The sequence below is a fragment of the Sturnira hondurensis genome, unplaced genomic scaffold (assembly GCF_014824575.4).
Source record: "Sturnira hondurensis isolate 20B ecotype Veracruz unplaced genomic scaffold, ASM1482457v3 Scaffold0016184, whole genome shotgun sequence".
Taxonomy (NCBI): Eukaryota; Metazoa; Chordata; class Mammalia; order Chiroptera; family Phyllostomidae; genus Sturnira; species Sturnira hondurensis.
The window spans coordinates 3,540,546-3,561,697 of record NW_028088815.1 but is presented as its reverse complement, the minus strand read 5'-3'; the positions used below and the strand labels follow the sequence as shown (position 1 = coordinate 3,561,697).

At 40.0% G+C, this 21,152-nt stretch overlaps 1 protein-coding gene, 1 non-coding gene and 1 pseudogene across 2 annotated transcripts in view; 2 read left to right on the top strand and 1 right to left on the bottom strand.

Annotated features, from left to right (window-relative positions):
• The window catches only part of CLYBL (citramalyl-CoA lyase), a 271,761-nt gene that overhangs the window by 99,569 nt on the left and 151,040 nt on the right, over positions 1 to 21,152 (top strand). The gene's annotated exons all lie outside the window — the stretch shown is intronic.
• The window catches only part of LOC119000677 (ribonuclease H2 subunit B-like), a 61,506-nt pseudogene that overhangs the window by 19,205 nt on the left and 21,149 nt on the right, over positions 1 to 21,152 (top strand).
• Positions 2,428 to 2,534, bottom strand: LOC119000717 (U6 spliceosomal RNA). Its single transcript, XR_005069384.1, has one exon. It is a non-coding gene; the product is annotated as a U6 spliceosomal RNA (small nuclear RNA).

Below are 21,152 nucleotides of genomic sequence, written 5' to 3'. Positions count from 1 at the left end.
CAGCTTCTTAAATTGATCTGTTCTGACTCCCTGGGTTTACGGTGTGAACTTCTGTGAGATTCAGTGGTGCAGTCTCCTGCAGGTATCTTGATGTTCTCTGCTTCCACCTACTCCTTTGTTTGTGTGTGTGTGTGTGATCAGTTGGAGGGGGAGGCAAAATGGTTTATGATAGCAGGAGGCAAAATGGTTTATGATAGCAGGAGAGTACTTTATGATATTTACTGTCACAGCTGGTAGAGAAGAGATAGAAGATCTTTAGGCTATATATAGTGTTAACAGTAATCTTCAACCCAACTTGCCACTTTTAAGAAAGAATGGATGAAAGATAAGTCTCTTGTTGGTGAGGGAAGGCTTCTGAGTTGAATCTAGAAAGCAGTGAGGTTGTGGGCGTTCAGATTTTGAGGTCAGGTGAGAGTAAAGAATAGTAACTAGGTGTAGTGTGTGGTCAAATAGAGTTAATCACTACAGTAATAGCATTCAGGAACCTCTAAAGTGGGCTAAGACCCGAGAGATGTGTTGTGAAGTATTTACAGTGGTATAGAAAGCAACAAACAAACAAACATAAAAAAAGAAAAAAGGGCAGGAGAAGGGAGGAAAAAGCAGTAAGTTTGGGATGAAAGGAAGAACGACTAAAACAGGAAAAAAGAAAGGAGAGGAACAAAGTATTGAAAGATAAAGCAATAATGAAATTTTAAAAATTTATGATTACTGGAAAAAAAGTAAAAAAAACCCAACACTCTCCCTTGTTTGTTTCAAACTGTCCAATCCAGTTTTTCTGGTTTCGGCAGGACCTCTCTGTGGGCTGGGCTGTAGGCACAGATGCACACACACGTGCCAGCTAGGCTACCAGACTTGGGTGTGGGCGCCCACACACCCAATAGGCTGCTTGGGTCCAACAGTGATGGGAAGGCAACCAGGAGTCAAATCAAAGATGTGGGCCAGAAGGAAGAAAGAAACTTTCAACCTGAAAAGAATGAAGAAACAAGAAGTCAAAAAATAAGGAGAGGCTTAGGAATCTCTAGGACAACTCTAAACGTTCTAACATCCTAATCATAGGAGTGCCAGAAGGAGAAGAGAAACAGCAAGAAATTGAAAAACTTATTTGAACAAATAATGAAGGAGAACTTCCCCAATCTGGAAAAGAAAATAGACTTCCAGGAAGTCCAGGAAGCTCTCAGAGTGTCCCAAAGAAGTTGGACCCAAGGAAGCACACACCAAGGCACATGATAATTACATTACCCAAGATGAAAGATAAGGAGAGAATCTTAAAAGCAGCAAGAGAAAAGGAGACAGTTACCTACAAAGGAGCTCCCATAAGACTATCACCTGATTCCTCAAAAGAAACCTTACAGGCAAGAAGGGGCTAGGAAGAAGTATTTGAAGTCTTAAAAGGCAAGGACCTACATCCAAGATGACTCTATCCAGCAAAGCTATCATTTAGAATGGAAGGGCAGATAAAGTGCTTCCCAGATAAGGTCAAGCTGAAGGAGTTCATCATTACCAAGCTCTTATTATATGAAGTGTTAAAGGGACTTATCTAAGAAAAAGAAGATAAAAGATATGAACAGTCAAATGACAACAAACTCATAACTATTAACAATTGAACCTTAAAAAAGAAATGAACTAAGCAACAAGTAGAACAGGAACAGAATCACAGAAATGGAGATCACATGAAGGGCTATCATAGCAGGAGTGGGAGGGGAAGAGAGGGGGAAAAGGTACAGAAAATAAGCATAAATGGTAGGTAGAAAATAGACAGGGGGAGGATAAGAATAGTATAGGAAATGCAGAAGCCAAAGAACTTATATGTAGGACACATGGACTTGAACTAAAGGGAGAAGATGTGGGTGGGAGGGGGTGTATAGGGTGGAGGGGAATAAAGGAGAGGAAATGGGACAACTGTAATAGTATAATCAGTAAAATATATTTTTAAAAAATAAAATAGCCCAATAGGAATGGGTTGATTTCCTCTAAATCTATACATGATTATATACTAAATTTGATGGTAGGTAGGACTTAAAAATAAATAATGATCATATCCATTAACTTGTTTGTCTAATCCAATGCATTTCTTTCTTTGATAGGTTATGTATTCATATTAGGACTTGTGAACAGGGAAACCAACCAATGTTTTGAACACTTTCGATGAATGAGGCATTCAGCAATGTACAGACAATCCCAAAAGGCATAGGATTACAGCCCAAGAATGGGGCTGTTTGGCCGTCAGCACTCAATAAATGCCTGTTGTTTAAATTGATGAAATTAATGCAAAAGGAAGTAGCACACTACAATAAACTGTATGATTGTTCCCAATTTTTTTAGTAGGAGGAGGATTTATGGATGGGGTTTGAGACTGGGAGGACCCTGAATTGAGTAAGGTACTTGCTCATCCAGACTCACTTTCCCCACCCACAGATATTAGAAGAGCAAAATAAGGAACACGTCCTGAATTTCCATTCCATCCTTGTGCAGGGGCCATGCTAATCCTCTCTGTATCATTCCAGTTTTAGTTTATGTGCTGCCCAAGTGAGCACTGTTCCAGATTACTAATCACATTGTTGTCAACAGATTGAGTTTTTTCATCTACACTGGTCATCCTCAGCTTTTAGCCTTTTATCTCCGTTAGCATTGTGCACACAGCCAAACTCAGAAAACATGGAAGTGATCTCAGTTATCTAAAGCATTTAGAAACCCCAGCTGCCTTCACCTCACCCAGCACATTGCAAGGATGTGTCTGTTTACAACAGTTACATTGTTTACAACATTACATATAAGCAAAATACAATGAAGGTATTAAACATAAAATTACCATATGATCAGCAATTCTATTTGTGGGTATATACCCACAGGAATTGGAAAGAGGGACATTTGCACACCCATATTTATAGCAGCATTATCATAATAACCAAAAGATGGAAGCAACTCAAGTCTCTGTTGATAAATGAATGGATAAACAAAATGTAGTATATTCATAAAATGAAATATTATTCAGCCCTGAAAAGGAAAGAAATTCTGGCAAATGCCAAAACACAGGTGAACCTTTCAAATGTTATACTAAATTAACTTAGCCAGATGGAAAAGGACAAATGTTGAATGATTTTACTTACATGAGGAACCAAGAGTAATCATACTCGTAGGAACAGAATATATAATAACAGTTACCAGGGGCTGGAGGAAAGTGAAGAATGGGAAGTTAGTTTTTAACAGGTATAGTATAGAGTTTCAGATTGGGATGATGATAAAGTTCTGGAGATGGATAATGGTGATGGTTGCACAACACTGTGAGTGCATGTAATACCACAGAACTGTATACTTAGAAATGGTTAAAATGGTAAATTGCATTCTCTATATATTTAGTCACAATTAAAGGAACAAAAACACAAGAGGGCAAAGCTATTGGAAAAGATACAATATACCCATGAACCAAATATATCCAGAAAAGCAAAATATAAAAAATGTTTCAAAACTGAATACACTTAGTCTACCACTTTCTAGGCCTCTTGCCTGGTCTGCAGCCCAAGAGGCCTGTTGTCGAATGGCTGCAGGTATTACATCTTTGTCAGTGAGGCATCGGGGCTGCACTATGGCAGGAATGGTTTTAGGGTTCTTGGTAATTTGGGGTTATCTGTGCCATGTTATTTCTGAGACAAAAACTTATCAATAGAGTATCAGAGAAGTGTGGAGTAACTGCGTCTTTCTTGAGCATTCAGCATAAAGTCAGTTGGTGAAGGGAAAGTCACACATACTCAAGTTCAAATCTCTTATGATGTTCTGTTAAATCAAGATGTCATTAAACTAATCACAGATTTGTTTTTCCTCCAGCACAGGATCAGATCTCCATTTCTTCTACTAAATGTCAAAAGGGGAAGGTTGCTACACTTTGAGTCAGAGATGAGATGTTGAAACTTGATTTTAAACTCAGGCATCACATTTAGGCCCCAAGACAGGAGGAGAGGCTTGGATGATCTGGGTGACTTCCATTGACTGACTTACATCTTGTCTTTCTTCTTAGCAAGTTCAGTGGCAGGGCCAGGGATACAGTTTAAAGTATTTCTCTCTTTCAACTTTTTTCCCCCAAGTGCATTTAGTTGAACTTGAGTGCTTTAAGTGCAAGTGTGACATAATTTTCTTTTTAGAGAGAGGTTTGGCCTTGATTTCCAGATTAATGATTTTGAATGATCATTTACATTGGTATGTTTTATAAAAAAACACATTTTCAAGCTTGAAATGCTGGTTACTAAGAAGAGTTCTCACTGTAATGGTAGTTAGTAGTGTTGCTGAAATGACAGCTGACCTTGCATTAGGAAGTTAATAAAGCCTGGTGGTTTGCATAATTACCCGAATTGCATTTTTTCTAAGGTTAGCTCCTTAACTATCATTTCTCTCACCTTTGAAAATCACTTCAGAATTGCTTTATTTGTGTTGGGGCACTTACAAATCATTAATGCATGTGTCTCCTGACACCACGCACATTCTGTTGGACTTTAAAGCTAGTGTGCTTTCTGCAGACACCACTTAGTATTCACTGGGCTTAAGGATGCTATGGTAACTTGCTGGATGCTTTGGACAATGGCCCTACCTCACTGTATATAAATTCTGAGCCACCCACTAAGTTTGTTCATTCTGCATTGAGGTAGGTACTCATTCATTTATTCACTTGGGCATTTATTGGTTGATTCTATTACAAAGATATCTGAATGAGTGGTATACTGTCTTCTTACATACAGAGTAGAAGGTAGTGGTTAAGCACTTGAGATCCACAGGGACCAGGTTCTGAAATCCTAGCCCCATTAATTATCAGCTGTTTGATCTTGGGCAAATTACTTAACTTCCCTGTGTCTTATCTTATATATAGAATGGGAATAATTGGTTAAGAGGATTGTATGAAACATGCATTGCATAATGTCTGACACCCAGTAAGAACCCAATAAATATTAGCTGTTATTATAGGTTGAATTGTGTCTCTTCCTAACATTCATTTGTTGACATCCTAAATCCTAATACTCAGAATGTAACTTTATTTGGAAATAAGGTTGTTGCAGATGTAATTAGTTAGACTATGTTATTGGGATAGGACTGAATCCAATATGACTGATGTCCTTAAGTAAAAGGTAAATTTGGCCACTGAGATAGAATGCTTAGAGGGAAGAATGTATGAAGAAACAAGGAGAAAATGGCCATCTACAAGCCAAATAGAGAGGCTTGGGACAAGTCCTTTGCTCCACACTCAGGAGGAACCAACCCTGCCTTAATTTCAGATTTCTAGCCTCCATAATGGCAAGATAATTTCTATCATTTAAGCCACTCAGTCTGTAGTACTTTGCACAGCTGACATTCTCCTCCTCAGCTGTATTCTGTGTTTCTCATGGACCTGAGAACCTAACTGTGCCACTTTCCTGGCCAATGGGAAATATACTTCCTTTTTTTCAGCTTGTATCCCTTCCTTCCTTCCTTCCTTCCTTCCTTCCTTCCTTCCTTCCTTCCTTCCTTCCTTCCTTCCTTCCTTCCTTCCTTCCTTCCTTCCAAATAGTGTATAAAAAACGTTCCTAGTGAGAACAGGTGTTCAAAAAAAACTCCTGTGCTCTTTCATTCCTGTGTCTTTCTGAAAAGCTGGTGTTAGAAGTCTGCTTTCTCTCTTACCACACTTCTTACCTTCTCAGCTTGATTTCTCTTTCTTTGAAAGATCATAACCCCTTATAAGTTTTTAACTCCTAAAGATTGCCCATCCTCTCCCAAATTCTTGATAAGAGGTGGGAGTTTATTTTGCAGGTTTTGATGTGTGAATTCTTTCAATAAAACGGCATGCAGATGAGCAGCTGTGTGAAATTAAGCACTAGGAAAGATGTGCTCAGGAAGAAAGCCCTCTTCCTGCATTTCTGTAGCTGGCTTCACTCCTACCTCTCTTTAAATTGGTGGCATGGGTTTTTCTTTCTTTGTTTTTAAAGAAACTTGAGATTGGACAGTGTTTCTCCTTCCCCTCCACAGGCCCAGAGCAATGTGTCCAGGTTGCATTCTGGACTGGGCAGCACTAACATTTGTTCTTCCTGGGAACCGTCTGCTACTTTTCTCTGCCCCAGTGGAGCTAGGGGAATAATAAAGCTGTTATTATTTATACTATACAGCATTTTTGTTGGTGCTCTTTGTCATTGAAACTTATGAGGTCAATATAGGACAGGAGGGATTTTATGAGTTTTTTTCTGTCCTCACCCAAGGATATGTTTATTGATTTTGAGAGAGAGAGAGAGAGAGCGAGCAATATCAATTGGTTGCCTCCCATACACCCCTGACCAGGGATCAGACCTGTAACCTTTTGGTGCAGGGGACGATGCTCCAACCAACTGGCCAGGGGAAATTTGTGAGTTTTTATCTAGCAGGAAGAGAGGCAAAAAAAAAAAAGGTGTTATTTTACCATGGGTGCTGCATTTCCAGACCCAGTCAATTTTTCCAGCCCGTTGCTTTGCTCTTTTCCTTCCCTGTGTTTTCATGGGTTATATAGTGACCAGTGAACTTGCCGCCTTTGTCCAGCCTGTCTCCTCGCTGCTGCCACACCCTATTTGTCTTCTTCTCATCTGGCTCTTCCCATAGCTCCCAACCAGTTTCCCTGTCACTGGGGAATATATAAAATCCATCTCCTTAATCCATCTTGTTTCTGTATGGTTGTCTCTAATTTTCCTCTTATTTAAATATTCTTTTCTTAAAGGCAAAAAGAGTAATCTCTGTGTCCAAAAGGGCAGGACTTGATTCAAGGATCGAAGCCCTCTTAATCTCCTGCCCCTCCAATTCAAAAGGAACTTGCTTCCTGCCTCCCTAATTTCCTCAGATGAAAAGTCGTTCTTTCTCTCCAGTCACCACCTTCTAATTTCTTTCTTCTTGGGGAATCTTGGCACACCAATTCAGTCCCTCCCTCTTCTGTTTTTTTTTACTCCTTGCCCCTTTCTCCACGGCCTACAAAGATATTCTACACACATGTGTTAAAAATGAAAAAGAATAGCTCTCTCCTTCTCTCTCCCCATCACTCCTCCACCCAGCCCATGCCTTCCTCCCTTAGGTGTCTCTTTGTGTTTCCTTCTCCCAAGCTCCAAGGGTCCTTCTTTTGCCTCTGTGACTTGTTTCCTAAGCCCATGCAGCTCAGCTAGCTCACTTCTTCCATGGTTCACTTTCTTCTACCTCTGTGACCTTCTAAATAAACTTTTGCTTGAAAAAAGGAAAAGGATGGAGACAGAGAGAAAGAGGAAAAGAGAGAGGGAGAAAGGGAGGGAGGGAGGAAGGAAAACAAACTTTCCTAAACTGTTGATGTCTCCCAACTTCTCTTGATGCCTAACTTCTTGAAGGGTGGTCTGTGTCTACCTTCCCTGCATTCCATTCAAGTCCCACAGAATTTTCAGGCCTTTAGGATTATGTTCACTCTTCTAACTCCGAAACCACCCCTAAAGACTCAAATTCCTTCAGAATGGCCAAATCCAAGCTCATTTTTAATCCTCATACTAACTTACCCTTTCCAGCACTTTGGTGCTATAGATCATGCCCTATTTGTCAAAACTCTCTTCCCTCTCCCCTAGTATCAAGGATGCTAATCTCCCTGGATTTTCATTCTTTTGTTGGAACATTCCTTCATGTTTCCCTAAAAGGGGGTTTTCATCCTTCAGTGGACCCTAATATGTCTTTTCCTTGAAGAAAAATGTCTTTTCTATATTGAACTTGTTACTTTCTAGGCCAGCTGCATTTTTGTGTTTCTAGGACTTCTCTTGCAAATAATTTTGACTTTTGTCACTGTATCTCCAAACCATGTCTTCTTTCTTGGCTTATTTTTTCATCTGGGGTTGCATACATACATACTCTGTAGTAGTTATGTGAAAAACGATTCTTGAAGTGAAAGAAAATTGTGACTATATGTATCTGAAAATGTCTTCAGTGTTCTTTAGATTTCATGGAGAACTTTATCTTTGGAATACATTTTCTCACAAAATGTTTAAAAGCATTGATTCCTTATCTTCTTCATTCCTTTTTATTGGGTTGGCCAAAAAGTCCATTTAGTTTTTCTGTAATTTTTCACCAGTAACTTTATTGATTTGGATATCTTGAGTATGTTGGCTGTCTCTTACATGATGTAATGTTGATTGTTCTCAATTAATGTCTCAATTTGATCATTATCAACTTCAACTAGTCTACCCGACCATAGAGCATTGTCCAGCAAGAAATCTCCAGCAAGAAACTTCACAAACTACTTTTGACGTGTTTGATCAGTCAGAGCACCTTTCCCATACACTGCACAAATCTTTTTCTTTTTCTTTTTTTTGCATTTTAGTTGCATCTTTACCTTTCTGGAAATAATAGACATCATATTCCAAAAATGTTACATATTTTATTCCATATTCATTACTAAAATGGCTACATAAAAATTCACCAAGTTTAATCAGTTTTTAAATATATTTTATTGGTTATGCTAATAACCATCTGCCCCATTTTCTCCCCTTTATTTCCCTCTTCCCTGCGCACCCCTGCCCCCTGCATTCCCCGCCTTTAGTTCATGTCCATAGGTCATATATATAAGTTCTTTGGCTTCTATATTCCTAGACTATTCTTAACCTCCTCCTGTCTATTATCTACCTACGATTTATGCTACTTATTCCCTGTACCTTTTCTTCCTGTATCCCTCTCCCACACCCCCTATGATAACCCTTCATGTGGTCTCCATTTCTGTGATTCTGTTCCTGTTCTACTTGTTGCTTAGTTCATTTTTGTTAACTGTTTTTTTTTAGGTCAGTGGTTAATAGCTGTGAGTTTGTTGTCATTTGACTGTTCATATCTTTTATCTTCTTTTTCTTAGATAAGTCCCTTTAACACTTCATATAATAAGAGCTTGGTAATGATGAACTCCTTCAGCTTGACCTTATCTGGGAAGCACTTTATCTGCCCTTCCATTCTAAATGATAGCTTTGCTGGATAGAGTCATCTTGGATGTAGGTCCTTGCCTTTTAAGACTTCAAATACTTCTTCCTAGCCCCTTCTTGCCTGTAAGGTTTCTTTTGAGGAATCAGGTGATAGTCTTATGGGAGCTCCTTTGTAGGTAACTGTCTCCTTTTCTCTTGCTGCTTTTAAGATTCTCTCCTTATCTTTCATCTTGGGTAATGTAATTATCATGTGCCTTGGTGTGTGCTTCCTTGGGTCCAACTTCTTTGGGACACTCTGAGAGCTTCCTGGACTTCCTGGAAGTCTATTTTCTTTTCCAGATTGGGGAAGTTCTCCTTCATTATTTGTTCAAATAAGTTTTTCAATTTCTTGCTGTTTCTCTTCTCCTTCTGGCACTCCTATGATTAGGATGTTAGAACGTTTAGAGTTGTCCTAGAGATTCCTAAGCCTCTCCTTATTTTTTGACTTCTTGTTTCTTCATTCTTTTCAGGTTGAAAGTTTCTTTCTTCCTTCTGGCCCACATCATTGATTTGACTCCTGGTTGCCTTCCTATCACTGTTGGTTCTTTGTTCACTTCCCTTTATTTCACTTTTTTAGCCTTCACTTTTTCTTCTAATTTATGACCATATTCAACCAATTCAATGAGCATCCTGATTACCAGTCTCTTGAACTATGCATCTGATAGGTTGGCTGTCTCTTTGTCATTTAGTTGTATTTTTTCTGGAGCTTTGATCTGTTCTTTCATTTGGGCCATTTTTCTTTCTTTCTTTCTCTCTCTTTCTTTCCCTCTCTCTTTCTCTCTTTCTCCCTTCCTTCCTTCCTTCCTTCCTTCCTTCCTTCCTTCCTTCCTTCCTTTCTTTCTTTCTTGTCTCAGTGCACCTGTTAAGTAGTAAGGGGTGGAACCTTAGGTATTTGCCAGGGCAGGACAACCCAAGTCACTGGGTTGTGACACTGTATGTGTGGGAGGGATCTGAGAGGGAACAGTGTTACTTGCTTCACTCTCTTCTGGCTTTCAGTTACTTCCCCTGCTACCCACAATCAAATTGGGCCCTTCTGGTGCTGATCCCTGGGTGGGTAGGTTTGTGTATATTCTGGGACCCTGTGGGTCTCTCCAATAAACTCTCCTATGAGGCTGGGAGTTTATCCTGACACAACAACCCTCACAGGTTTTTTTTAGTCAGAAGTTTTGAGGCTTTATTTTCCCACACTGGGACCCTGGGTTGCCTGGTCTGTCTCACAACCTAGCTGTTCCTTCCAGTTTATCCGCACGCAAATGTGGCACTGCCCGCCCTACCAGCTGCTGCCTTGCCTCAAGTCCTCTTTGCCTCTCCTACCAGTCTAGATGAATGTTTCTTTTTCAACTCCTTGGTTGTCGGACTTCCATACAATTCAGTTTTCTGTCAGTTCTGGTTGGTTTTTGTTTATAAATTTGTTGTTGGCCTTCTTTTGGTCGTGTGAAGAGGCACAGTATGCCTACCTATGCCTCCATCTTGGCTGAAGGTTTTGATAAAAATTTTTTATAATGCATGCTGATAAGAGATAAACACTTATTGATCAGCCATGTTTCTGCTTTTGATTTTAGTATTTTAATCTAGTATTCTGCCAACTTTATGAACTAACTTTCCTTTTTGTAACTGAGCTAACTGGCCCATGAATTTGGTGCCTTGATGCATGGCTCAACACCTAGTATTGGAAGAAACAAGTTTTCATTTACAAAATTCCAACCTCGGTGGGGGGTGCTGGGAGCACTCCTACTTGGAGCCTTGTCCCCCCATGAACAAAAACAAGTATAAGTCCAAAAACAAGCCCAGTAGTTCCCCAAATTCTTGTCATAGGCTGGCTTCGCAAACACTTTTCTAGTCCCTCTGGAAAGTATACTCAATGGGCTTCAAAGTTGCCATCCTATCACAGCAGCTCTCTGCTTCAGGATCTGGGGTACATTGTCATCAGCCTTCTTGTAATAGTCCAGAAAACATATGCCATGCTGTACTGGATCATGGTGGAGTCTGGGAAGGCACAACTCCCAAGAGAGTGGCCTCTCCCTATGTCCCAAGCATCCAGATCTGGTCTGCAAGGCAGCAGCACGTCAATGTCTTGTGAGGGAGAGTACTTGGTGGACTTCAGAGTCTACTGAAGCGGGCACAATCAGAGCAGCAGTATGCCTCCTTTCTTACTACACCAGGCCACATGATGAAATCCTGACTACAAACTATATAGCTGCCACTTCACTACCAGCTGCATGGCTAAAATTTCCTCCTGGCTTATGGCTCCTCCTCCTCCCTCTCTCTCCTCAGCCTTCATGGCTCTCCCACGTAGTGGACCAGCTTTCCTACAAACTGCCTAGTTGTTACATTGTGGCTTTTTCTCCTCATGGCTACCCACCTTTTTAAAAAAAATCCTGACCCTGAGCTTCCTACATCACTTCCTATGTGGCTCTTCTCACAAGGAGCTACATTGGCCAGTTTCCCATATCTTCTTTCTTCTGTAGGCTGCCATCTCTAGTCGGGGCAAGCATGACTCAGTGACACAGGGGAAACTGCCTCCCTGACTGTATCGAGTCAGGATACATTCTGAGAGTCTCATACACCTTTTGCCCTGGGGCAGTACCACAACTATTAACTAGCTATCAAATTGCAATAGATATGCAAAGTATCTTAGGCCTGACATCTGCCTCTTTCTTTCTCCCAACTATGAGTAATGGGGGAACATCTCGGTTTCTGGGACCTCTTGCTCTGTACACCATTTCAATTCTACCCTCCCCTCAGCCCTCTATTCTACTTTCTGTCTCTGTGATTTTGAGTGTTCCTAGTACCTTATATAAGTGGAACCATAAAGGATTTGTCTTTTCATGACTGGCTTATTTCACTTACCCTGATGTCCTCCATCTTCATCCATGTTGTGTGTAAGAATTTCTTTCCTTTCTAAACCTGAATAATATTACATTGTGTTTATACATTACATTTTGCTTGGGTTGCAGGCCTGGGTTGCAGGCCAGTTCCCTGCAGGCCAACTCCCTGCAGGGGACGCACAAAAGGCAACCATACATTGATGTTTCTCTCCCTCTCTCCTTCCCTTCCCCTGTAAAGATAAATAAATAAAATCTCAAAAAAAAATTCCATTGTGTAAATGTACCATAGTTTTAAAAAAAAGATTTACCATAAATCTTTGTACTTCTCAGCTCAGAAGAGTAACTGCTCTATACTAGATGCTGGATGACTGACTGATTGACTGACTGACTGAATGAATGAATGAATTTTCACCTGCAGAAACAGATGGAAGCAATGCTCCAGTGAGTAATACCTCTAATCCGTCCAAGAAGAATGTGCTTTGCCATGAGGACATAGTAAAAAGAGTTCCCATTAAGCAAAATGAAGAGAAAATAAGATTTCTTATGTGCTTTCTCTTAAAGACCCAGAACAATGACAACATTTACTGCCTCACTTTGCTTGCTATCCAAAGGTGGACTGAAAGTGGACTGAGGAGTGGGTTCCTATATCATTTGCTGGTGGCTCAACACAAGCATCTTTACAAAGAGGAAAGACAAAAGTATCTCAGAAAACAGGATGCTAGGTCTGTTTGTTTCCCTTTCTCTCCCATTTTAAGAAAAGTGTGCCTTTGAGACCAGAGGGGAGAGGGGAGGGGATTTCAGGGGGAAAGGGGGAAGGATTTACAGGAACTAGTATAAAGGACACATGGACAACAACTAAGGGGGGTGGAAATGGGAGGGAGGTGGGGGGCACTGGGGGGCGGGTTGGGATATGAGTAAAAGACAGAAAACTGTACTTGAAAAATAATTAAATAAAAAAAGAAAAGTGTGCCTTTGATGAGATATAGCCAAGGGCTCTCGTTTTACATTTCACATCAACCACCTTTGTTAGAAGCTGGTTATTGATGCCATGCCCTGTTTTAATTCACACTTCTTAGCTAATCAATTACAGCATTTATCCACTAATCAGGCATTCTGACAGGGTCAATAACTGCTTTTGGGGGGTTTTGTGAGTGGCTGCATGCTATCAAGCAAGGAATAATGCCCAGGAGCTCACTTTAAAACAGTGTGACTTTCCCAGGCTGGTGGACTTCCGGAGCAATAAACATCTAGTGGGGATTTCATATGGTGGCTTTTTAATATATTTGGTTGATGGGATTTTCTCATTGAACACTTCATTAGCAGGACTAAACATTAGTGAAGTGTGGACAGGTATGCCTCCATTTAAGAAAAACAGAAGCATCAAATGATAATTTGATTCTTATCAAATTATTCTATGAAAAGTTTCTATCACATACACATGACTGCATTTACCTAAAAGTGTAAGCTTCCTCCCTTTATATTAAGTGTTTTCAAAGAATGTTTTCTTGGCAGTGAAAATTGAGAGCAAAGAAACTTAAAGCCAAAATGCTTTGAGCTGCTACTAGATAAAACCAATCCAAAATTTAGAGCAGATATTTCTATAATTATAATGTGAGTCAAGCAGAAAATATTTTATAAACAAAAGCTGAGTTTATATATGAACTTCCTAAAGCCCATCTTTTACATAGGGTGTTTTAAACCTTTGTATCCATATATGCATACATGTATACACACACAGCTTCAGGATCCCTTGGCCTTTATAATTTTTTACAACATAAGCATGTGTTGTGAAGTATCATAGAAATAAAAACTTTTCGTTTTAGCAAGGTTAAGAAACAGAGATGGCAATGTTTTGCTTGTTTAAGATTTTAATTATTTACTTTTAGTGAGGGGAAGGGAGGGAGAAAGAGTAGGAGAGAAAGATCAATTTGTGGTTGAGAGATGGCAATGTTTAATTGGAGAGTTACAATTTGGGTATTTAAGTTTACCATGCATAATGATGGTAACAGGTTTCAGTGATTGTTTTTATGACAGATGTACTAACATTTAATTATTTTTCATCAAGGGTAGAGAGAAAAGACACTTCTGTAGATCTTTCAATTCTCCTACGTGTCACTTAGCTGTCCTCACCATTGTCTGAGCTCCTTTTTCTCATCCTTTTGGCTGCAATGAATTGTGTCATTCCCTCATGATCAGCACTTTTGTTGTCTTTGTTTTTTGCTGTACCTCAGAAGTTCATCTTTTCTTTCATCTCCTTTCCATTCATGCATGAGGGAACAGTTGTGCCCTGTTGTGGGGATGTTCCGCTGGGTTTCAAACAGTAGGGTTTCTTTTTCTTCTCTTCTAAATAGTACAATGGGGCTGAATGTCTGTTGCAGAATGCACACACTAATATGCCAGGTTATTTGGTTTCAAAGAAGTCAATAAAAATACTGCATTTAGGTTTAGTTCCTGGCTTGTTTTTCCCTTGTTTGCCTGTTAAGTTTTCTGTTATAAATATGTTTGTTTCTGATAGAAAAAATACAATCTTCCATATTAAATCAAAGCGTAGAATCAACAAACACTCAGAGAAAAATGTTCTGGCGGTGGAGTATTTTCACACTAGCAGATTTGGCAGTCTGCACCTTCCCTTGGTAAGAGCCTTGAAACACCCGCCAGAGCTAATTAGTGGCAGCTACAACTCAGAGAAGATGAAAAAAAGAACCAATCCCAAGTTGGTCTTGGCAAAAGTTTCCAGTGAAAGAAATGAGCTCATCTCCGCATTTAGAGGCATGTAGCTCTGTTTTTCCAGATCACCTTGCCTGATTCTTGTCTTGGGGGGAGGTGAGTATGAGCATGAGTGTACCTAGTTATACACACAGACCCTAAAGGCCATCCCAGCAGAAAAAGGCTAAAGACACAAAAAGCTAGCAATGTCTTAAGATACTTTGTTCTCATATTCAGGAACAATCTTCAAAATCCTCCTTAATGAGGTCATAAAAGAAAAAATGGAACAAGTGTTCCTTGTGTGTCTCCCTGGGGCATGCCATCAGGGTCACTTGCCACCAGTATCCTATTTAAAAAGGGATTGGGATATTTCAATCAGGCACTGCATTAAGAGAGAGACTTTGATTAATTCCTTCTCTTCTCTTTTGTGCCAGATAATTTCAGTAAATTTGTGATACTTTCTGTTTAGACATTGTGGAGGCTTAAAGTTCTTGATGCGTCATGCTGAGTATTAGCATTTATTGGGCCTACTTGGCTATGGTGAAGAGGAGCATATGCTGCAGACAGCTCTCTAATCTTTGACAAGCAGGGCCTGTCTTAAACATGACCGTTATCTGAGGACTTGGCTTAGGGAAGAGCCCCATCTCAGGTTGGTGGCACAAAGAAATGGTGTGAAAGAAGGAAAGACCTAACTGTAAGTAAGATGGTGATTTATTACTTTATTAACCAATGTCACTCCCAACAAATTCAATTTAAAAAAAGATGGTGATTTACTGTGGTTAACTTTTAAAAAGGTACCAGATCTGCTTGTTACTCAGAAACTCAAGGCTTGAGGAAGTTTCAGGAATGGCTTTCAAAGGAAATAACAGCAAGAAAGAGACAAATCAGGGCTATCAATTTGTGCTATCACTGAGGCTGCTGGGAGAATAAAAGATTGGGCCCCAGATGGTTGGGATCAGATAGGAAACTAGATTCCTTCCTTCCTTCCTTCCTTCCTCCCTCCCTCCCTCTCTCTATTCCTTCCTTCCTTCTTTTCTTTCAACTAAATAGCTTTGTTGGGAGACCGTCAGAGACATGAAGGGATGTTTTAGTACTACGCTATAGAAACCCAGTGGTGATTGTTAAGTCTTTTGGTTGTTTTGATCACAAAACAGATTAGGATGTATTTAAAGCTCTTAGTTAAAAATATTCAGTCACATACCCACTGTATTTTATAAGCCGATTTTGGAAAGGCAGTTAATGTTTACTTTATTGCAAATGCAAGGTCTATTAGGTATTTATACACTTAGGTGTCATTGAAAAGTTGGATTTGGGTTCTGATGGACCAGGACAGCTCCCAGGCCGGTATTTAGGTGGTGTGCAAATACCGTTTTCTTTGTGCTTTATTCATTATATACACTGGGTTTTTTTAGGGCTGCTGCTTTTCATCTTGTTAGTTCAGCCACTGCACATGTGCATGAAAGCAATAGATTAACAGTCCTGACTGAAGAAGGTAGTTTTGCGTATAGATAGATAGAATCCTATCTTTTCCTGTTGAAGGATTTGTTTTACAGTTGAAAGAGGGGTGGTTGTATTTACTTTAATGAAATTATGCATCAGATATATTTAAGTAAACAAGGCAAAATTGTCAGAACTGATTTTAGAGTATGTTTCATGGTAATTACTACTACTGTCTTGCTAAAGGCTTTATAGCCAATCATAAGAGTTTTAAAATTATTGTTTTAAAATCAATAAGTTGTTAGGCTTCTGGTCTAACACTCATTGAATGCTATTTATAAAATTCCTACTTTCTGTCAGGCTCATGGTATTATAAAACCATTGTTATGATTGTCAATGTAATGGGGTTTTAATTACATTTGCAATATTATTATAAGAAGTGGAAACCCCAAGTATCCTAGTTTTTGATAATTAACTTTAACTCTGTGGGGCAATCATGTTTTCTCTGAAGCATGTCTGTGAGTAGATTACTCAGGCCTGACCATAGTTCTTGGAATGCTACCTGAAGTAGTTGGACTGATAGATTTTTCCAGATTTGAAACTGGAGAGAGAGTGGAGGCAGAGTGGTGCCATGGAAAAGACACAGGCCGTCACTTACTTTTCTTACCCTGATAGAGAAGAGCCACTGCTCAGGGCTTGGTGTGAGAACTCATTTCTCTGAATGTGGGAAAGTGGCCCACGCCATGCTCCCTCCCCACCCTTTGATTCCTAAGAAATAGACATCTACAGGACATCAAGTTTTTACATTCTGAGTCCCCTCACGCACGCTGAGGGCCAGCAAAGATGCCTGCTCATTACTTCTCTGTGCCACCAAAAAGGGTGCGAGGACATATATTCAGAACCTCATTTCTGTGAAAAATACCTCAAAGATCTTTATGTCCAGGGAATACCTGCCCCATTTGCTTATTTGAAGCATAATTGCAGATATTTAACGTATTTCCTACAGTGGAAATCCTCCAAATGTTTCTTTTTTCACAAAATCAGCATGGTGATTACTAAGAAGAAACGTGCCACAACCTTAACTTCCTCAACAAAATCAACTTGCTACTACATGTCTTCAGGGTTGTAGGTTCTTTTTCAGATAGGATTTCAGAGAGAGGGCAGGGCAAAAGGTCCTCTCGTAAAATCAGAGGAGTATGATCCTCTGGGCACCTTGTCTTCTGAAACTAAGTGAAAAGAATGAATGATCATGAGCACATTTCACCCTCTCCCAAACCTCCTTCAGGTCTGATCTAGAATCCGAAAAGTAGCAAAAGTGGGCCACCTAGCAAATGAGCCATTTTTTTCTAAACAGGCAAGTAAGAGATTCGGACTTAAAAATATACCTAGTTCTCTCTCCCACAACCAATAAATGCTAGATGAAGAAAATTGTCCTTTTAAACCTTAAAATAGATCTTACTGGAAGTAATGCCTTCTTCATTTATAGAGATGATTAGTATTAATATTAACAGATCTTATTATATTGCTTTGAATGTGTTTTGTGGTAAGTATTTCCCAAAATCCATTCAATATAAATTGGGCCCTTCTCAACACTTAAACACAGCAGGTTTTTGAAATATCCAAGATAATTGTTTTTCTGCTTTGGAATGCTGAAAACTTCTTTCTGCATACTTGTGTTCTAGAAGTTCTACAGAGGCCCTGGCTGGTGTAGCTCATTGGATTGAGCACAGGCCTGCAAAGTAAAGGGTTGCCGGTTCGATTCCCAGTCAGGGCACATGCCTGGGTTGAAGTTCTACAGGGTCTTACTATTAAAGTCAGAGAAAGCAGAACAGTAAGGACCAGCCAATGTCTTCATCCTGTAGATCAGGATAAAGACATGCATTAAAAGTTCTTTCTCGAAAGAAGGAGCTCCTACCTTTTGCAACAACATGAATGGAACTGGAAAGCATTATGCTGAGTGAAATAAGCCAGGTGTTGAAGGACAAATACCATATGATCTCGCCTTTAACAGGACACTAAACAACAAAACAAACAAGCAAGCAAAATATAACCAAAGATACTGAAATAGAGAACAGGCTGACAGTGACCAGAGGGGAGAGGGGAGGGAATTTCAGGGGAAATAGGGGAGGGATTTAGAGGAACATATATAAAGGATACATGGACAACAACTGAGAAGGGTGGAGATGGGAGGGAGGGGGGAGCATGGGGAATGGGATGGGATGGGAGTAATAGACAGAAAACTGTACTTGGAAAATAATTAAATAAATTTTTAAAAAAGAAAATATCCTTCAGGGATTAAAAAAAGACGAAAGAAAAAGAAATGCTAAGTAATTAGAAGAAAGAAGTGATTGAAATAGTAATACAAGTGGGGTGGGAGACACAATAAAACCTGGAATTTGTTTATAAAAAAACAGAAAAAGAAAAGCTGAAAACAACAGGCACTGGAAAGAGTGATCTGGACTAATTTCTCTTGCCTTTTAAAAAACATGACATAAAGAGGTGAGAATGTCTTTGTGTGCTGTGCTGTGCTATGCCTTACACATTGTTGGTGACCAGCAAAGGTATCAGCCATTTATATGGGGACAATGCATATGCGATTTTAGCCCTAAGGCCCTCCACCTGTAGGTTATTTACTCAAGCTTACTTCTATGGCCTGTTAGATTGGACTCCTTTGTCAGTTATTTGCTCAAGTATCAGTTGTGCTTAAGGAAAAGACACAATGAATGGTAATTGGTGGTACTTGCCATTCTTTGAGGCATAGTATCACCTGTGTGCCTTTGGACACACAGGTCTGTTTGGAGCTGAATATTTTCAGAGTTTGATGGACTTTGGAAATGTACATAAATGGGAGGAAGGAAGAGAGGCCAGAAGATACATCCTCACTCCTCCCCTCCCCTCTAGGGGGTACCTAAAAAAGTGCAGATGGCCGTTAGCCCATTGGTGAGTCATTGAAAAGATCCTTTTTCTTTCTCTGTCAGTTAACACAGCATGATTTTCATCTGTTAGTTAAATTAGAAAGAAGAAAGGAGCACTGCATCCTGGACCACTTTCAGCCTGTACTTTGTCTTGGAGGTGTGACTGTCCTGACTCCAAGTGCTACTCTGCCTCTCTGCCATGCATGTTGTGTTAATATTGTTAGTGTTGTTGCCAGACCAGCTGCTGACCTGAGTGTGGCAGGGGATGGAGTGCTGTTGGGTCCCATCTTTCCAAGGTCTTGTCACCATTGCTGTGGATCTCAAGGTGCACCTGTGGACACTCAGGAAGTTGGCCGCTTGTTTGGGTAGCTAAGGCTTCAAGTTCCTGGATTGATGTATCCATTCAATATCTGGATTTGCCTTTTAAAAATTGACTAGCAGTATGCAAATGCACAAACAGTGTGGCATGCATGGCCTTCCTGGGGGCAGCCATGGTACCAGCTGACCATTTGGTGGCATTGCTGACCTCTTTGTTAGTGATAACCTGAGACTTGAGGCACTTTGCCTTCATCTTTATTAGGATGGGCCACAGTAGGCCCAAGAGGAAGGGCAAGATGGTTCCATCCTGTGTGGACATGGGGTGGGACTGGAGGACAGGGCAACTCTCAGCAGTGGCTTGCAGGGGATTGGCCACACACAGTCCTCACAGGCCAGGGAAACAGCAGTGCAGCTTGAGATGCTCCTTCAGGGAAGCCAAGGGGCAGGTGCCACAGCCTGGAGCCTTAGTGGAGAGGACCACGGAAACCATGGCTGGGAGGGTAGCAGAGCAGCACCAGCCTGTGAGAGAGCCAAGGAGCCCCAGAGTAAGATTCCCTCAGAGGGGTTTGGGGAAGAGGGTCATCTGTATGTTATACATTGTTAATATAGGCCAAATATGGCAGGTTGTACTATATAAAGAAAAATAGACATGGATGGAAAAGTTATATGGGTTGGTATAGTCAAAGCAGGGCTGGCAAATCATTGCTTAAGAGGTTAAGACAACTTTAATTTCCTTGCTTAAATAAAAAGCCTAGCAGCAGAATAAATGACTTTCTAGCTTGCTTTAAAAAAAAAGAAAGGAAGAATGCCTGAAAGCATTGAAATAAAACTTAACTGACAATTCCACTGAAAGAACAGAAACATTTGCAATTGATTAAGCTGAGATAGGTGAGGAAGGCCCATTCACTTTCTCTTTAATTTTAAAAAATGCTTTACAATAATTGTTACCAATATATAATTAAGAAAGGGGAATGTATTTAATGCTAATTTAATACATTTAGCTTTTGCATTCATTTATTTACTCATGTCTAAATTTAATTAGCCTCTATTATATGTCAGGTTAGTGCTGGGGTCACCAAAAAGAACACTTCTGAAAATCATAACTCCTTAAAATCATGGCTTTTAAAACCAGTCCTGTGCTTTTATTCCCCCTCCCATCCCTACCAGCTACTACCTCCTGTTCTTCCTTATCATTGTTTATCAGAAATTTAGATTAATTTTTAAAATCTTATAATTCCAATAACATAATATGCAGTAGGAATGGTTAGGGAAGAGAGAATCTCTAAAAAATTTTGGTTACTGGGGCACTGGCTGGGTAGCTCAGTTCATTAGAGTGTCATTCTGACGTGCAAAAGGTTGCAGGTTCAATCCCTAGTCAGCGTTCATACAAGAATCAACCAATGGATGCATGAAAAAGAGGAATAACAAATTGATATCTCTGTGTCTGCCTGTCTGTCTCTCTTTGTCTTTCTCTCTCTCTCAAGTCAATAAATAAAATTAAAAAAATAATTTGGGCCTGGCCAGATAGATCATTGGGTTAGAGTGTTGTTGAGGTATACCAAGGTTTTGGGTATGATCCCCAGAGGAATCAACCAATGAATGCATAAATGGGTGGAACAACAAATTGGTGTTTCTCATTCTCTCTCTCTCCCTTCCTCTCTCTAAAATCAATAAATGAAACTACTGGTCAGTTAGCTCTATCAGGGAAATTAACAGACTTGTCTGTGTAGACATGGAGGGCACTCAGGCTGAACTGAATCCCTGTTGTAATTTGAGTGCTGGAAAATGCTTTGTACTTCATTGTCAAAATTACTGCCTTAACTTCCTCCCTCTCTTCATTTGCCTATTTGCCTTGCTTTTTATTTTGTGCACCACCAGTGTACAACATAGTGGTGTTTAACTACTTCCTGAAGGCATTGTTAGTCGTCAGGAGCTCTGGTTCACTACAGATGCAGACAAATGGGGATTCAGACCGTGAACTACAAGCTGGACTAATTTGGAAAATCTGGTTCCTTTCC